The sequence below is a fragment of the Plodia interpunctella genome, chromosome 22, assembly GCF_027563975.2.
Source record: "Plodia interpunctella isolate USDA-ARS_2022_Savannah chromosome 22, ilPloInte3.2, whole genome shotgun sequence".
Lineage (NCBI taxonomy): Eukaryota > Metazoa > Arthropoda > Insecta > Lepidoptera > Pyralidae > Plodia > Plodia interpunctella.
This window is the reverse complement of record NC_071315.1, coordinates 1,789,799-1,807,041: the sequence shown is the minus strand read 5'-3', so window position 1 is coordinate 1,807,041 and position 17,243 is coordinate 1,789,799. Positions and strand designations below refer to the sequence as shown.

Here is a 17,243-nt window from a genome sequence, read left to right as displayed (position 1 = left end):
TAAAAGGTATATAGGATATGCCAATTTAATTTTTAAGTTCGTGGGGCAACAACATCGCTTAAGCCGTTTTTGAAATATTCACAATTTTGTAAAACTTTATTGTGTTCGCGAGGTTTAAGTTCGCGGCGAACAACTAGTATTTTTAAATTGATTTTTATTTATATAAATGTCACGCATGCTTTTTAACTAATTTTTAAAATGGAACCTGGAATCGAGCGGGAATTGAACCTTGTCTATTCAATCCAGAACAGTGCTCTTAATCACTGAGCTATCGAGACTATGCCAATGTGGCCGAATTCGTTAATCACTTTACCGTCTTATGCCGGCATACAGAAGCTATAGTAAATCTTAGTAACAATGTTTTTAACACTGTTTAAAATAGAAAATAAAATGATTTCTGAGCGTTCAGTCCTGCAATAAAGTTTCCATACGGCGGGACAGACGGACAACAAAGTGATAGTTTCGTTTTCACCTTTTATAATGCAGAATTTTTAAAATGTCCAATACCCGTAAAGTCATACATAAAGATCTCATAAATAATTCATTGGACCGCAGTATGCAGAGTACTTCCGATGTTACAATGCGTTAGTCACACTTCAGTTCCCGTATATTTTGTGCGGATATTGAGAGTATAGTGGCGTAGTGAACAGTGCCGCGACTAAATGTGAGAACAAAAACTAATACTTTTGATGAAATTATTTTTTTTTTTTTAATTTAGGCACCTTAGGCACCTAAAATGAATAGCATTCATACTAAAAATTAAGTCGATGGTACGAATTTGCGATGCAGTTCAGTTTAGGTCGTAAATTGGGTCGTATTAAGAGATGATGTTAAGTCCCCAGGTCGTTCCGTAATGAAAGTAATACAATTACAAGCTTTGCCCGTTTTGCCCCTTATCGTGGCTTCTTAACGGGGCTTCGCTCCCGTGGGAATTCTGAGATAAAATATAGCCTGTAGCAATATTGGATAATGTACCTTTCTAATGATGAAATAATTTTTGAAATCGGTTCGTTAGTTTCGGAGATTACCCGCCTCAAACATACAAAGTCACAAATGCTAATAATTTAACGATAATTTTGACTATGTTACCGATACTACGTAACATTTAGATGCTAACTACGCATGAAAACCCATATTTCAGTTTGTAATGATGGTTCTAATTCAGTTAATCCTAGTAACTGTTATAATAGTTTGAAAAATAATTTAGTTCAACACGTTATTTCTCAGAATGCTGTTAGCGTCGCGTCGAATATTCAGAGATTCGGTATAAATGAAATGTGAGCGTTATTTTGGCAAGGAGTTACAAATATTCGCTATATATATCTCACTGTACTATATATTGCGGGATTATTATCAATACATATAATAAAATTGAAGAAAGGCCAAATTTGTACATTGGATTTTTTTAAACTGATATAGATGTCGAAAATATAGTTTTAGAAATTTTTGTCTGTCTGTCTGAACGCGCATCACTCGAAATCTACTGGATCGATTTGCTTGAAACTTGGTATGTACCTTATATACCGGATTAACATCTAGGTACCTTATATACCGGTTTAACATCTTAGATACATTTCATCCCGGTAATTGGTCGGGTTCCCGTAGGATAATTGAAAAACTAATTATGAATCAAAAATACCTCGGAATCCCGAGCTAACATCTTATAGACATTTCATCCTGGAAATGAGGGAAAATTAGATACATTTCATCCCGGTAAATGGTCGGGTTCCCGTAGGATAATTGAAAAACTAATTATGATATGAATCAAAAATTCCTCGGAATCCCGGGTTAACATCTTCACGTTTGCGGGACGAGACACGCAGCGGGAAACAGGAAATTGAACTAAAGATGAGAAAAATGCGAATTTGAATCATATATGTTTACCAGTCTTGCAGAGTACGCGATAAAAAAATTACTGAGATTTTGCTATGAAATTCAGGCGGGCGAAACCGCGGGCAAAAGCTAGAAATGTATAAATTGTTTCAGTTTAGTTGCTCAATAAAATAGTCGTTTATTCAGATCAAGTTAACTAGACTAAACTCACTATACATTTTTCTTGCTTTCTTTTCGAGTGTGATATTTTTATCTATACATATAATAAAACTGTAAGGGTGCTTATGTCTGTACGTAGCAGATATTATAGAAAAATAATGTGTGTTCTTTATGAGAATAAAAAAAGGGAAAACATTTTTTTATTATTTTTGTCTGTCCGCGCATGACGCAGAAAATACTGGATGGAATTCGAATGGAATACCAAGGGTGAGTTGCACCAGGCCGCTTTGACGTTGACTTTGACGTTTAACGCCGGCGACGATGACGTTTACCCGGATAAAATGGCGTACTTTGCGCAGGTTATAGGTAACGTCAAACTAGACTGGTGAAACACACTCTTTGATAGCGCATGTATGTTTGTTACTATGTGTCAAAATAAACAATAGTTACTAAGCATTTTCATACGAAACGAACAGCTAAATTAATTCGAGACGACACTAATAGCATTCTTAAACACTATTCTTATACTATCCAACTCCACTCGACATTCAGACACGTGCCGACGCGAATGTGTGAACGTTTATTGCATTGTTTGTACGAGTGATTTTATTTACCGCAATGAAAAACCAGCAATGTATTCGTCAGCTTTAGTGTCTTCTGCATTGTATTAGGGAAATAAATAAAATAAATATAAATAAATAAATATATAAGGACAAATCACACAGATTGAGCTAGCCCCAAAGTAAGTTCGAGACTTGTGTTATGGGATACTAACTCAACGATACTATATTTTATAACAAGTACATATATATGTACTTGTGTATCTATATAGATAAACATCCCAGACCCGGGTCAATCAGAAAAAGAACATTTTCCATCATGACCCGACCGGGGATCGAACCCGGGACCTCTCGGTTCAGTGGCAAGAACTTTACCAATGCGCCACCGAGGTCGTCAAAAAGTAAAGTAAAAAAAAATATATAATAAAGTACAAAATTAAATATGTAGACTTCCAACTATTATGATTTCTGGGCTGTGTGTTTTATTAGAATAATTAGAATTTGTGATTTCAAGGGATGCTAATATTATGTGTGTTTTAGATTGTTGAATTTGTGAATATGGATATATCTTCTTAGTCGTATATATATCCTCACGGCTCAGGGTCGTGGTCTTCACTATTAATGGAGTGGTTTGCCATTGCCTCCTCCATTTCACACACAAGTTACTAAATGGTTGATTTAGTGTGCCGGTTTCCTCACGATATTCGAAATTGCGCCGATTCTTAAGGTAAACATAATTCTATGAAAACTACTATACATGAGTCAGATTGGTATACAAACTCATGTGGCACGAGTAGGATTCGAACCTGGGACCTTTCGATCCACAAGCGGGCGTCTTAACCATTATACCAACACCGCTTCATAATAGAGATAAAACTAATTAAATACAACAGAAGTTTAAGCTGCATTAGATAATTTAATTTATTAAACAGTTTTATAATTTCCTATTGGATACAATTGCCGCGATTTACTTAAGAGGATCGTTGATTGGCGGCTTAATTTTGTATAATGTAAACCAACCCAACTATCAAAATGTGGGTTTTAATACATCCGAAATGCAAATTTACGAAGACTTGATGCACTTTGAAATAGTCTTAGTTTTGTAGATTGTTATGTATGCCAGATCCGTTTTGGGCACAACATTCAGGGTCATTGATCTTGAATTTGTTTTGTACAAGTCTTGGAAAATGCTAATTACCTACTCTCATTTTGATCATCAAAAGAAGAGGGAAAAGAAAGCCAAGAATTTCTAGATGAAACAATAGAGAAGGCAGAGCTCGTGTCGTATTGCGAGGTGAAATCGATGGATGAGGACAGAATTATATGGAAAATGCTCCACCGACAAGAATAAAGTTCTTAAATCAATTGTGATGATGATCATTATGTGACTAATAGTCAGTTACGTATACAATACTGTATATAACAAAATCATATATATATATATATATATATAGCATAATCTGCTGCGTGTTTTTTTTTAAATTTCGCTAGCTTTCTAGGAGAATATAATTTTAATATCGTTGGAGAGTGTCGGCACATAAATGAATTTTAAGCATTCACATAAAAATTTTTAGACTAATCTCTAAATTTTTGTTTATGTTCTTAGCTTTTGGTCCTGCGAGGTCGCTACTACTACTGAAATATTCCTGGATATGTGGATATGTGAAGTAAATTTTTTGGTTTATTGACTTTTACAATTTGCCCGGGAAAAATAGCAGCTGGCATATTATTTTTTCGTCGGTTCCAAACACGAATGGGAACTGAATTCTTTACAATATATATTTACCGTTTTATTAATACAACTTCACTCACATCCGATCCGTTTCTCAGTTTCTCGAGGACTTCTTACCAGGAAACAAAAAAAAGTTTTAAAAATTGTATATTTGTATGTATTGATATGTCATGATTGAGTAATATATTGTCGAAAAAAGCTATGTTAGTTAGAAATCTACCTTAAATATTGCGTTTCTGGTGATACGTCTTATGTAAAAGTTGTTTACATTGAATTAGTAGGCACTCCGAATAACAGTGCCTACCATAAATATTTGTTAATAATAAACCTATCATAATTTCAGTTTTTCTTTACGATGGTTAGGTTTATTTTGTTTTTTTACTGGAAACTCCATTTCAAAAAATATATTTAAAATTTTTAATATTCGTATAATCACCAACGGCATTGTTACATCTATGAATTATCACAATGTTATATATATATAAATTTTGTTACGTTGTCGATACGATTACGTTCTCGTAAAAACTCGTGCTAGCCCCACAGGTGTATAAAGCCAATGGATGGTGGAAATAAATAAAGAAAATTACCTGTCGGGTGCAAACACTATATTTTTTGTGAATCGATCGAAATTGATGGTGTTTCCCCCTTAATAAAGGTAGTAAACATGGTAGAGGACATTGACAGATGAAACTAGGAAAAGTGTTACTTTGCTGTAAAGGTGCATGCCCACTGGATATTATCTATAATCTATACTATTATTATATAGAGGTAAGCGTTTGTGAGTTTGTATGTTTGAGGCGGGTAAAATCCGAAACTATCGAACCATTTCGTTACAACTTTTTAACGGCTGAACCGATTTTGATCAAACATATCTAAGAACCACCGCTTAAAAATTTGCTATCAAAAAATAATCGCGTCCAAATCGGTTCACCCGTTGATAAGATAGACAGACACACTTGGTGGTCAAACTTATAACATCCCTCTTTTTGCGTCGGGAGTTTAAAATAATAAACATCAAAGAAAGGCACAAAGCGGACTTATCTTTTCAAGTCAATTTTAAGGTACTTTTAAGTTTCTGGCATAGCCTCTTGACGTATTTGCATATGTTGTCTAGTATATCATCCCCTTAAACCGGAAAAACACCGTATTTTCCCCTAGCCCCAATTCGTTGACCTAATCCCTGTTTGTTTAGGATATACAGACGCCCAAACGTGCAAAAACATCCTCACATGAATTTATGGCACAGAGTCAAGCCTATTTTGTTACGCTAAAATAATAATAAAATAAATGTATTTATAAAATTAATGGTAATTTATTAATTTAAATGAACCCTTCTGCGGATGTCGTATGAGACGATTAAGGCAATAGCATCCCCAAAGAGGGTTAACGTCAATCAGGCAGCTGGTTGCCAACATTGACAAATCTTCAAAATGTAATGGTCGATTTTTTACGCGAGCCTTGGACTTCGGGGCATCACATCTCCGGATGTAAACGGTAACACGCGAGTGTAAGAGAGATGTCGAAACCGCCGACATTGCCAATTTGGATAACTATGTAAATTTTGATAAAAACGAGCTAAATAGTCACATTTATTAGGGTGGATTACAAAATATTGAGTCTTACGTTGGATGTGTCTCAGAGCGTTATTTTTTCTTAACAAAGGCAAGAATCAGTTTTACTAATCTGACTTTAAAATAATCTGTACTGTGGTAATGTTAATTTAATGAATGATTGATTTCGGGAATGATCGCTTCCTCAAGAAAATTGAGGCATCGTAACGACAGCGCGGGCGCAGCGGTCGAAACGCTCTGAGAATCACCACACTCGCGAGGCGAATAAAACGCCACATACGTTGACAGGGTAATTCAAAACGCATTAGCCTCTACACTTCTAAATGACATGGCAAAGGCCATATCAGACATAAACTACTGGATTTATTCTGTAGTTGAGATTTTGTTCTGATAGTCATCTTACTAGATTTTTTTTTTTTTTTTTCTCTTCTCTCGTGTTCATGTTATTAGTATTTATTGATAACATAATATACAATATTGTACAATTTTCTATTGATACTGTTTCAAGGGCAATATAGATAATTTATTGTAGTGGATGTTTGCTTTATAATTTGTAGAAATTGCATCCATATAAGTTAAGTACTTTGAAATTTAAATTTTAAAATAAATCCGCCTGCCATTCCATATTCTTGTTGGCAAATACCCGACAGGGTTCGCATTGTGCCTATTATGTGAACGGTGTTAGCTAGCTAAGAGAACTGATGTACAATATGAATGGCAATAAACGAATTGAACTTAAATATGTAGTAATCACTTAAGCTCTAATTCATGAGACATTTTGCTGGTGAACTATTAGCTGGCCGCTGGCGCAGCTTCGCCCTCGGTAGCCTGTGTTTGACCGCGAGTCATTAACTATTCGTATATTCCAAATTTCAACATAATCGGCGCAGCGGATTTTTTGTGAAAGTATGACAAACAGAAAGACAGATATATTTTAGCATTTATTAGTTTGGATGGATGTGTGACGAGGACAAGCTCATTTTTGAATCCAAAGATATGTAATGTAGATGAAGATAGTTATTTTACTCAAAATATCACTTTTACGCAACTGAGTTATCGCCACTTTTATGCAACAGAATTGCAGTCAGGTACTCGCTAGTTTACTGGTGTGTTATGATATATAAAAACTAAAGGCATTTAACAAAGTGAATCTTCAATACTCAGATTTATTTTATTATAATTTCAAGCAATTAAATTATAGTTTACTCATACGTGCATCACAATATGTCGCACCAAAGTTCATGTCAAACAAAGCGACATTGCAGCTCATTTGGTGCATAAAATATGCACTAAAGTGTAGTGACATGGATGTTAGTTGCTGCGAAATTTTGTGCTCGGGCGCTTGAAGTGGAAATGTTTAAGTAAAATCCATACTAATATTATAAATGCAAAAGTTTGTTCCGCTTTTTCAGCTATATCGCTGGACCGATTTTGATGAAATTTGATATGCAAATAGTTAAAGAATTCTGTTCAAACATAGGCTACTTTTTCTTTAAAAAATCAACCCCCAAATTGTTATAATTGGGGGTGAAAGTTTATATGAAAACCATGTGCGGCCGCTCGTTCCGATAAATTTACGCGGGCGAAGCCGCGGGTAAAAGCTAGTTATCTATAAATACCTAAATTGTAGAAGTATTTTTATGACAACAATTGGCTATGAGTATAAGTGGTTGGAAACAGAAAGGGGAAGCTTTTGTGGGACCTGATAGCTAGTAAAATTATATAACTATTTAATATGTTACAGGACCTATCCTGTACATGTACACTGCCTTTCTCGCCCTTCAAACTGGAACATAACAATGCAAGCACTGGTTTTTGATGCTAAAAATATATATATAAATAATAAGTACCCATGCAGACGGTCTGTGATATTCTTGACTCTTAAAATATTCCTGTGAATACAAACTTCGCAATCTCATAAAGTTCCTGAAGCTTAATAAAGGGAAGTTGTGTTATTGCGAGCATCTAGACGCGCCTCGCTGTGTTACAAGGTTATCCAAGCACATGCGGCGGAAGTCACTCCTTTATCGCGACCGCATTGGTAACTTAGTTTTAGATTCAGCACAGTTAGAAAATACTAATTTGTGACTAATCTAGTAACAACTTCGGCCCGAATTAATATAAAGGGACAAATTACACAGATTGAGTTACCCCCAGAGTAAATTCGAGACATGGGATACTAACTCAAAGATGCTATATTCTATATACATAAATATATGTATAGATAAATATCCAAGACTCAGGTAAATCTGTCGTATCTTTTTTATGGTTTATTTTTATTTTGACCTTGGGCTGCGTGGCGTCGCAGCCTCGAATAAAAACTTTTAAAAGAGAGAGAGAGAGAGTACAATTCGTCGCCATGTGTGTGCCATTTTGTTATCTCCAATTGTATTCCCATGGAATTAGTATTATTATGATATTATTAAATTATTATTATAATTATTCCCACTGATTCCATTTGTATTCTATAAAAATTACACTAAATACATAAATATCACACAGCACCAACGATATTTTATGAAACAAAATAATTCAGAAAATTGATTACAAGGAAGATTCTTCTCCAACCGTTTATGGTTACCAAACTAGGAGTGGGTTGCACCAGTCAACTTTAACGTTAACTTTAACACGTGTGCCGCCATTTAAAACAAATTGGCGTACCTTGCTTCGTGATTCGGAGGTTAACGTTGCCATCAAAGTTGACCGGTGCAACGTACACCAAAGTTATCAATATCAGGACAACATGAAGCTATAAAACACCAGTAACCTGGCAAGTTACTGACTGCAACTCTGTTGCATTAATTTAGCTCAAACACTATGTATTCCGGAGACATCTTGACGTCGGTTATTAAGACGATGAAATTATATTAAGACTGAGTTTATGATAGAGTATTATTTGTAAATTATTTTTTGTTAGAATGTGATTGTTTGTGTCACAGTTATCGTTTGAGTGAAATTATCAATTTCAATTAAAACAGAATTTTATTCAATTTATTTTGTCTTTCTAGATATTCTATAATAGATTGGGCCATGCCAGTTTATCCTGAGAGTGTATGTTTCTATTAGGACAACCTAGTTTTGCCTAGGTTAAACTGGTTTATCCTATCGGTCTTAAGAGGAACTAGTTTAGCCTAGGCTATACCAGAACCATGTATTCACATGCGATAGGATAAACTGGAATTAGTTTAGCTCAGGTAAAACTAGTTTATCCTGAAACATATACAATACATGCCTTCTTATTCTGTTGAAGCCGCTTGACTCATTGAGGTACTAACTTACTAGATGTAATGTTAGTACCTCAATGAGAGTATCTCGTCATCATCAAAGCTCGACGCAGATGACAGTAAAGTAATAGGCATTAACTACTATATCAATTGGAAGACGTGGTGGTGTAATGGTTAAGACCCCCGCTTGTGGATCGAAAGGTCCCAGGATCGAATCCTACTCGTGCCACATGAGTTTGTATATCAATCTGACTCATGTATAGGTAGCAGTTTTCATCGACCACTTGCTTCCGGTGAAGGAAAAACATCGTGAGGAAACCTGCACACTTGTTGATTGTTAACTTGTGTGCGAAATAGAGAAGGCAAACCACTCCATTAATAATGCCAGGAAAGTTGTTACGCGTGTTTCATTCCATGTAATGACCACGACCCTCAGTCATGAGGAGTAACTAGGAAGAACTATACCGATTTTGATTAAATATAGCACATCGGGCAAGTAAATATAGTTTAAAACCAAGGAAAAATTTGAAGTACATAAAACTCTTCTTTTCACTAAAACACGACCATCTCGTAAAATGGGCTTTAAAAATGACGATTTTAAGCGTCTAATCCTATAGCAGTAAGGGGATTAAACCGCGATAAAGATTCCCCTAAAAACCGTTCTAGGTTCAGTCGCACATAAAGTCATTCACGAACCTTTAATCAGTGGTAATAGAGGCGAATTTGCAAAGATCTTGAGTCGACGTGTTTTTGAATGTAGTAAAAACTTCGTCAATTTTTAGTGGTTCGCTGTAACACTAAAATTACTCTGTGGTTCGCCATTTTTTGTAATTGTAATAATTTTTTTACTGTAACTCTAAATAACATTATTTTTGTTGTTACAAAATATATTTTTTTTATGGCCACCATCACATTTTTACTAATTTCTTTTGTTTATTAATAATAGGTACTTCAGATAGTACAAATTCTCCCAAATATATATAATAAATATGAAATATGGAAAAAGGTTTTCGAAGTTCGTCGACGTATTCCCTTGAGTGGATTTAAGCAAAGCTGAAGTTTGGACAACCCATTTGACGGTAGGACACGTAGTGAAAAGGTCTTCTGGGTATTATCTTATTAGTCCAAATAGTTGAACCTGAAAACTTTGACTGAAACAGATAGAATTGAGATCGCTTTGAACGTATCTAGCTATAGGATTTCTTTGTGTACTTATTTTATTGCTAGCTTTTGCCAGCGACTTCGCCCGCGTGACTTTTTCTGCAGACATGATTTTCATTATGTCATTTGAGAGTTGATTCTTGAAAAAAAAAACGAATATAGATAATTTAATAGTTATTGAGAAATAAACATTATAAAGTACCCCATTATAAATGCGAAAGTAAGTTTGTTTATTACCTCTTCACGTTTTAACTGGTCAACCAATCTTCTTGAAATTTTGCATGTAGTTAAAAGTACGGAAATAGACATAGGGTACATACCCTTTCATCCTGAAAAAATACCTAACTGTTTCTACGACAGACGCACGAGTCATTTCATGAGGCTATATAATAAATAAATATATTAGGACAAATCACACAGATTGAGCAAGCCCCAAAGTAAGTTCGAGACTTGTGTTATGGGATACTAACTCAACGATACTATATTTTATAACAAATACATAAACATCCAAGACCAGGGCTAATCAGACAAAGATCATTTTCCACCATGACCCGACCGGGGATCGAACCCGGGACCTCTCGGTTCAGAGGCAAGCCCTTTACCACTGCGCCACCGAGGTCGTAAAATTGGTACAATTTTTACTTTTTGAGGAACGGATCCTTAAAAAATACTCACTTTTATCATACCAGCTTAAAAAAATTGCAGAATATAGGTATAAGACTAAATTGAAATTCCACTCCATAAATTAGGCTTTTTTTTTATTTGCTCAAGGCAGGTAGGCGGCCATATTATATAACGTTTATTATTTCCGCCGTCTCCTCAAAAAACCCCAATAATAAACCTGCTCCCTTTGTATATTTGCATTGTAAATGAATATTAGCAATAAGGATAAAATATAGTATTTATTTAATAAAAGGAACGAAAAGACTAAGTATTCTCTTAGATTTATTTGGTGAAATGATTCTTTGATTTTACATTACCTAATTATGTATATATTAGTGAGATAAATATGACATGAAAATTAGTTTTAGGTTAATTAGAATTGAGACTCGATAGGGAGTAATCACTGGATGTTATCGCCAAAATACAGCACTATTCTTCTTTTCTTGTGTTATGTCACCATCCCAGGGAATTAGTAGTACAGCGAAGTACATACTAAATCCATGCTCCCTCCATCGTCCGCCATGATTTTACCTACAAATAAGATGTAAATAGCGCATTTTGACATTGACAATGACGTGTTTTTCAAATAATGACAATGGCATATTTAATATAGAATGGATTGGTGCCGCCGCGTATCTGCGAACTGGTCGAAAATGAAAAAAAAATATATCACATTTTCCATTTTCGAATTTCAAAATAAAAGAAACTTTGTTTTATAACTGTCCAGTAGCGAAAGATAACAAATAATAAAAGGAATATAACTCAAAGCTAGAATTGTCGTTCTCGCCTTTAGTGACATTATCCTTTGTAGTCTAAGAGCTGGGAGCCTGTATGACAGGCACAATTTGTTAGCGCGGCGGATGAAACTTTTCAACTAACAACTATGTGACGGGATTCACAGACGCGTCCTTTGTGCGAATATTATTAATAGCAGTAGGAAGTAGTTTATAGACTGGTAACTAATAAAAAAATTTCAACTACTGGTAATGTTTATAACATCATAATTGAGTGGTGTTTTTGATATGTGACAAATATATTAAAATAATTATTTATTTACAGCGCCAATTCTCACAATACGCTCAGTACATGGGATACAACTTCGAAAATAAATAAATAGTGAATAAAAACATACAAATTTTGACTTTTCATATGAAAGTGCGATCAGTAAATCAGTCAATTTGTGTGGGAACTCAAAAAAATTCGCGCCAAAAAAGCGCAAATTGTAAATTATATTTTTACTATATCTTTTCAAAAATATTATTAAATTAAAATAGTATAAAGGATAGCCGTCGAGATTTTTATTTAATAAAATGCATGAACAAATAATTAAGTTAGGAAATAGTAGGCAGTAGAGGAGATAGAACCAAAACAACACATATATTATCCTTGTCCTCAATTTGAGTTAACGCATGAAAGGGAGGCACCATGTGAAGAGAGCAGCTGCAAATAATTTAATGCTGTCTGCATTGAAAACAAGTTAACTGTCAAGCTCTTAGACTACTATTACTATGGAGAAGATATTTTCGATGGTACTAGTATTCTGCAAGATACGTTGTTTGCGTTTCACTTTGTTAGCTGGTAGGGTCATCTCAGGGTAGGTTGGAGTAGAAATAGGCAAAGGCAGACAGTTGTATAATAGTATAATTGATAAGTAAAATACAGACCTGTGAACAATAAAAGAACACATAAACTATAGCACTAAATTATTAATAATTGACGACCTCAGTGACGCAGGGGTAAAGTTCTTGCCACTGAACCGAGAGGTCCCGGGTTCGATCCCCGGTCAGGTCAAGATGGAAAATGATCTTTTTCTGATTGGCCCGGGTCTTGGATGTTTATCTATATATGTATTTGTTATAAAATATAGTATCGTTGAGTTAGTATCCCATAACACAAGTCTCGAACTTACTTTGGGGCTAGCTCAATCTGTGTGATTTGTGTGTAATATATTTATTTAATTTATTTAAATCACTGTAAAATTTAGAACACTTTTCCGAAACATATTAAAACACTTACCCTTCAAGAGTCTATAAATAATTTAAGATATTTTGTTATATATATAATTTATTATTATTATACCGTACTGTGGTACGTGCCGATATCGTTATGGTAATGAATGAGTCAAAATGTGATTTCAAAATATCAAGTGGAACAGTAATTTAAAATTTTGAATTTAGAATGAAAGAAATAAAAATCATGCCAGCGCGCACGCGATATGACTAAAGAGGTCATAATGCGTGGCGTTACAACTTTTCACTATCAAGTCCATTCGAAGTGAGACACAACAAACCAATTAAAAACAAACAAAAAATAAAAAACAAACCAGACACTGCTGTATCAGTGGCGTCTTATTGGTTGTATTTCAACAAATATGATTCGCCTAGTCGACACTCTAAGAATAACCTAACCAAACCAATCACATTGCGGTGTGGTTGCCGTTGCGTCAAAATGGCGCAATGTGATTGGTTCAATGCCTCTCACATCGAATTGACTCGTTGGTGCTGTGAATAGCGAAGTGGATGAGAAAAAGTACAATCCACAGTGATAGTATAAAATTTTATTTTTTGGAGGAAATTGATTACAAAAATTACATAAATAAATGTTTACTGATTATCATCCACAACCATTAATTTTAATTGCGTGAGAATGAAAGAGAGTTCATATTGTCTATTTCCACGAATATCAATGTTTACGTCCCAATTCTAGATATGACGTATAGGGTAATTCGGATGATGAATAGTCTTCATTGTTTAAGGTGCAACGGCAATGTAGTGGAAGATGAGAGCCCTTTCATTGGAGACCCTTTGAGTTAATTTCAGTCAAGCAATGAATTGTAATTTAGATATTCTTCTTCATAGTCGTATTCCTCATGGCTGAGTGAGGGTCGTGGCCATTACGTGGAATGAAACACACACAACAACTTTCTTGGCATTATTAATGGAGTGGTTTGCCATTGCCTTCTCCATTTCACACACAAGTTAATAATAATCAACCAGTGTGCAGGTTTCCACACGATGTTTTCCTTCACCGGAAGCAAGTGGTGGTCGATGAAAACTACTATATATGAGTAAGATTTGTACACAAACTCATGTGGCAAGAGTATAATTCGAACCTGGGAACTTTCGATCCACAGGTCTTAACCATTACACTACCACGGCTTCCTTTATTTCGCTTCTCTTCAATTTAGATATATTTTTTGCGTTATCTTGGTGGTTTAACAAAAGCGTATATGTGAGAACTAGCGGCCCGTTCCGGTTTCGCTCGGGTAAAACCTAAATAGCCAGGATAACTATCTATTAAAAGAATCCGCATCAAAATCTGTTGCGTAATTTTAAAGATCTATACACATAGAGACAGAGGGAAGCGATTTTGCTTTATACTATGTAATGATATATGTAGACGACCGAATTGGTCTAATGGTCATCATACCGGTCTGCTACACTGGCGGTCCTGGGTTCGATATCCGGTCAGGTCAACATACAAAATGAAATTTTTCGTATTGACTTGGGTCTTGGGTGTTTATCTATATGTATATTTTATAATATATTCTTATAAAATTTACATATTGATAAACATCCAAGACCCAATTATCGTATCGTTGAGTTAGTAACCCATACATAACACAAGTCTCGAACTTACTTTGGGGCCAAATAAATCTGTGCAATTTGTGTCCATATACATCCTTCTCTCTCCATCCTTCTGTGTCAAAGTCCTCTGCCGCGTCTTTCTGTCTGTCTTTTCAAAAACTACCGCACAGATTTTCAGGCGGTTTTCACCAATAGATAGAGTGACTCCTGATGAAGGTTAAGGCATTTATTATGTTTTTAATCGAGCGAAGCCGGAGCGGGCCGCTAGTAAAAAATAAAAAAGTCGATGACACAACGTAGCAATGTACCGAGCTTTTAGCTGACGCACAGTCGAAACTATTAGGTGAAGAAACCTGAAATTTAGTACATTTTAAATTTTTATTTAATGTTGCTGACGTTTCAACGACCTTGCAATCGCCGGCCAGGAGGAGTATCTGCGCTGTGAAGTTGTGGATGTTAGCTAAGTCCCGTCAATATAAACTACATATAGTTATGTGCTCAAAGCGAACATTTAAAGAACACTAACGTTACGTGTCAACAAGAGTAAGAAACATCTAAGTATGTCGCCAATATGATAAATCAAAGTTTGAATATGTTAAAATCTTTAATACATTTAAAGATTTTAATACATTTAAAGATTTTAAAATATTCAAACTTTGATTTAACTTTTGAAATTATTAATTCACAAGTAGCGAAATATAGAGTACCTTTTACACACCGGCGTCTGTATGTCTCGGTACATCAGTTAGTTTGTGTCATAAACTCTTTCTAAGTAGTCACTGTTGTTTTTCTTGTATTAAAACACATTAATCGTCTTAGTGGGTTTACGCCCGGGTGTTAATTAAAATATAATTCAAAATTATTTATTTCTACATCACTCAAATGTTCACTAAACTAAGTCTAGAGTGATAATATATATTTGTGTCACTCAATTTTTTACTTAACACTAAATCTACTGCCGACTTCCAAAGCGTAGATGAAGGAGAAGCGGCGCAACAAACTTCACTTCAGGTTTTACATTGTTATATTACTGATAAAAAATTATACATAAATTTATATTTAAAAAATGGTAAGCCCTTTTGGCATAATAGGGACCAACACTGTTTGAATGAGTTTCTTTCGGCATTTCTTCTTAGCAGTGTAGCTTTGGTAAACATCATTTAATTTAGAATATGACGTGAAAAAGTGCCTGTGAAGGCCTAATTTCTGAATAAATTATTTGATTTTTATTTTGAATCGATTTATGTCAAAAAGTTACTTACCTCCAACCTCGGCCAACAACATGTTTTATTCCCACATGCAAACTGGTTGATCGGCTGATCGAGACTTTCATTGATATATTATAGATTATATATATAGGTATTAGGTATGTATGGATTTATTTTTGCCACAATCACCTACCAATCATTAAAAAAAAATTAAGATTTAGAATTAGTTAAATATTTTTAATGTGTCGTATAATGTGATCCTAGTGAAAGTATTTCAAATCCCGGTATAATTAAAATAATTATAAACTTATAGGTACACAAAATCTCAAAATTTCAAAAATAAATGTTGATATAAAATAGGATCTCCCTGTACCTTCATTTGTAAGAAGTGTCTAAAAATGTACATAATTTGACACAAGCAAAAATTTACATTAATTTTTTAATTTTTACATTAATGTTATTATTTTTTACATTTGCGAAAATAAATATTCAATACTTTTAATTAGTTTTAGTTCATTGTAATTTTTCTCATCGTAATTAATAAAGAAACGTGAAAGAATAATACAAAAAAAAAATTATTGACAAAATAAAGACAAAACACGTTACACGTGTTTAGTTCTACGCTCAATTTCGAACCTTAGCCATGAGGAATAAAAACTATTAAAATAGATGACCGAAAATACGTAATGTTTGTGGAAAAACCTAGACAGGTATTTATAATTCAAAACGTCTGTGTGGAACAGTGAAGAATTTATTAGATATTTTTATCAATAACTTCAGAATATTTAAAAATAAATTCCAAGCTGGCAGGTACCCACAACGTTTGTAGGTTATGTTGGCATGTTACCAAACCTTTGTTTTCCGAATTGTTACTGGCCACTTACTAAATATTATTTATAGGCGATTATTATTTTTATTGCTCGAAATTTGTTGTCTGTAGTTTTTATGAGCAATTGTGATGATCTTAAAGGAGGAATATAACGACCTCGGTGGCGCAGTGGTAAAGTGCTTGCCTCTGAACCGAGAGGTCCCGGGTTCGATCCCGGTCGGATCATGATGGAAAATGATTGATTGGTCCGGGTCTTGGATGTTTATATATGTATTTGTTATAAAATATAGTATCGTTGAATTAGTATCCCATAACACAAGTCTCGAATTACTTTGGGGCTGTCTCAATCTGCGTGATTTGCCCGTATATATATATTTATTTATATTTTAAAAAATATAGAACTGCATTTGTTTGTGGCTTGTGTAAATGCGGAAACTGTGTTGAATTGCAAATAATAAAATTATGAAATCAGCTGAATTTGCGAGAAAATTGAAAAAATCTTCTCCCATGTTCTGAAAATTCAAACTATTTAGTGTAATGTGTCTGCATTTATAAATCCGATAGCGATGAAATTTGAAATATAGTAGACATAATAGTGTATATCTCTGTAGTCTCTGTAGTGATCTATTCAGCAATGTTCATTTATATTTTAGACCCGTCAACCCGTTCAATTCTGATTAATTTCTTATAATTCTTCAAAAGGTTGCCTGGAAGAT

General features: G+C 34.4%; 1 protein-coding gene across 10 annotated transcripts in view; it reads right to left on the bottom strand.

Moving 5' to 3' along the window:
• The window catches only part of LOC128679690 (KH domain-containing, RNA-binding, signal transduction-associated protein 2-like), a 172,490-nt gene that overhangs the window by 60,685 nt on the left and 94,562 nt on the right, over positions 1–17,243 (bottom strand). The gene's annotated exons all lie outside the window — the stretch shown is intronic.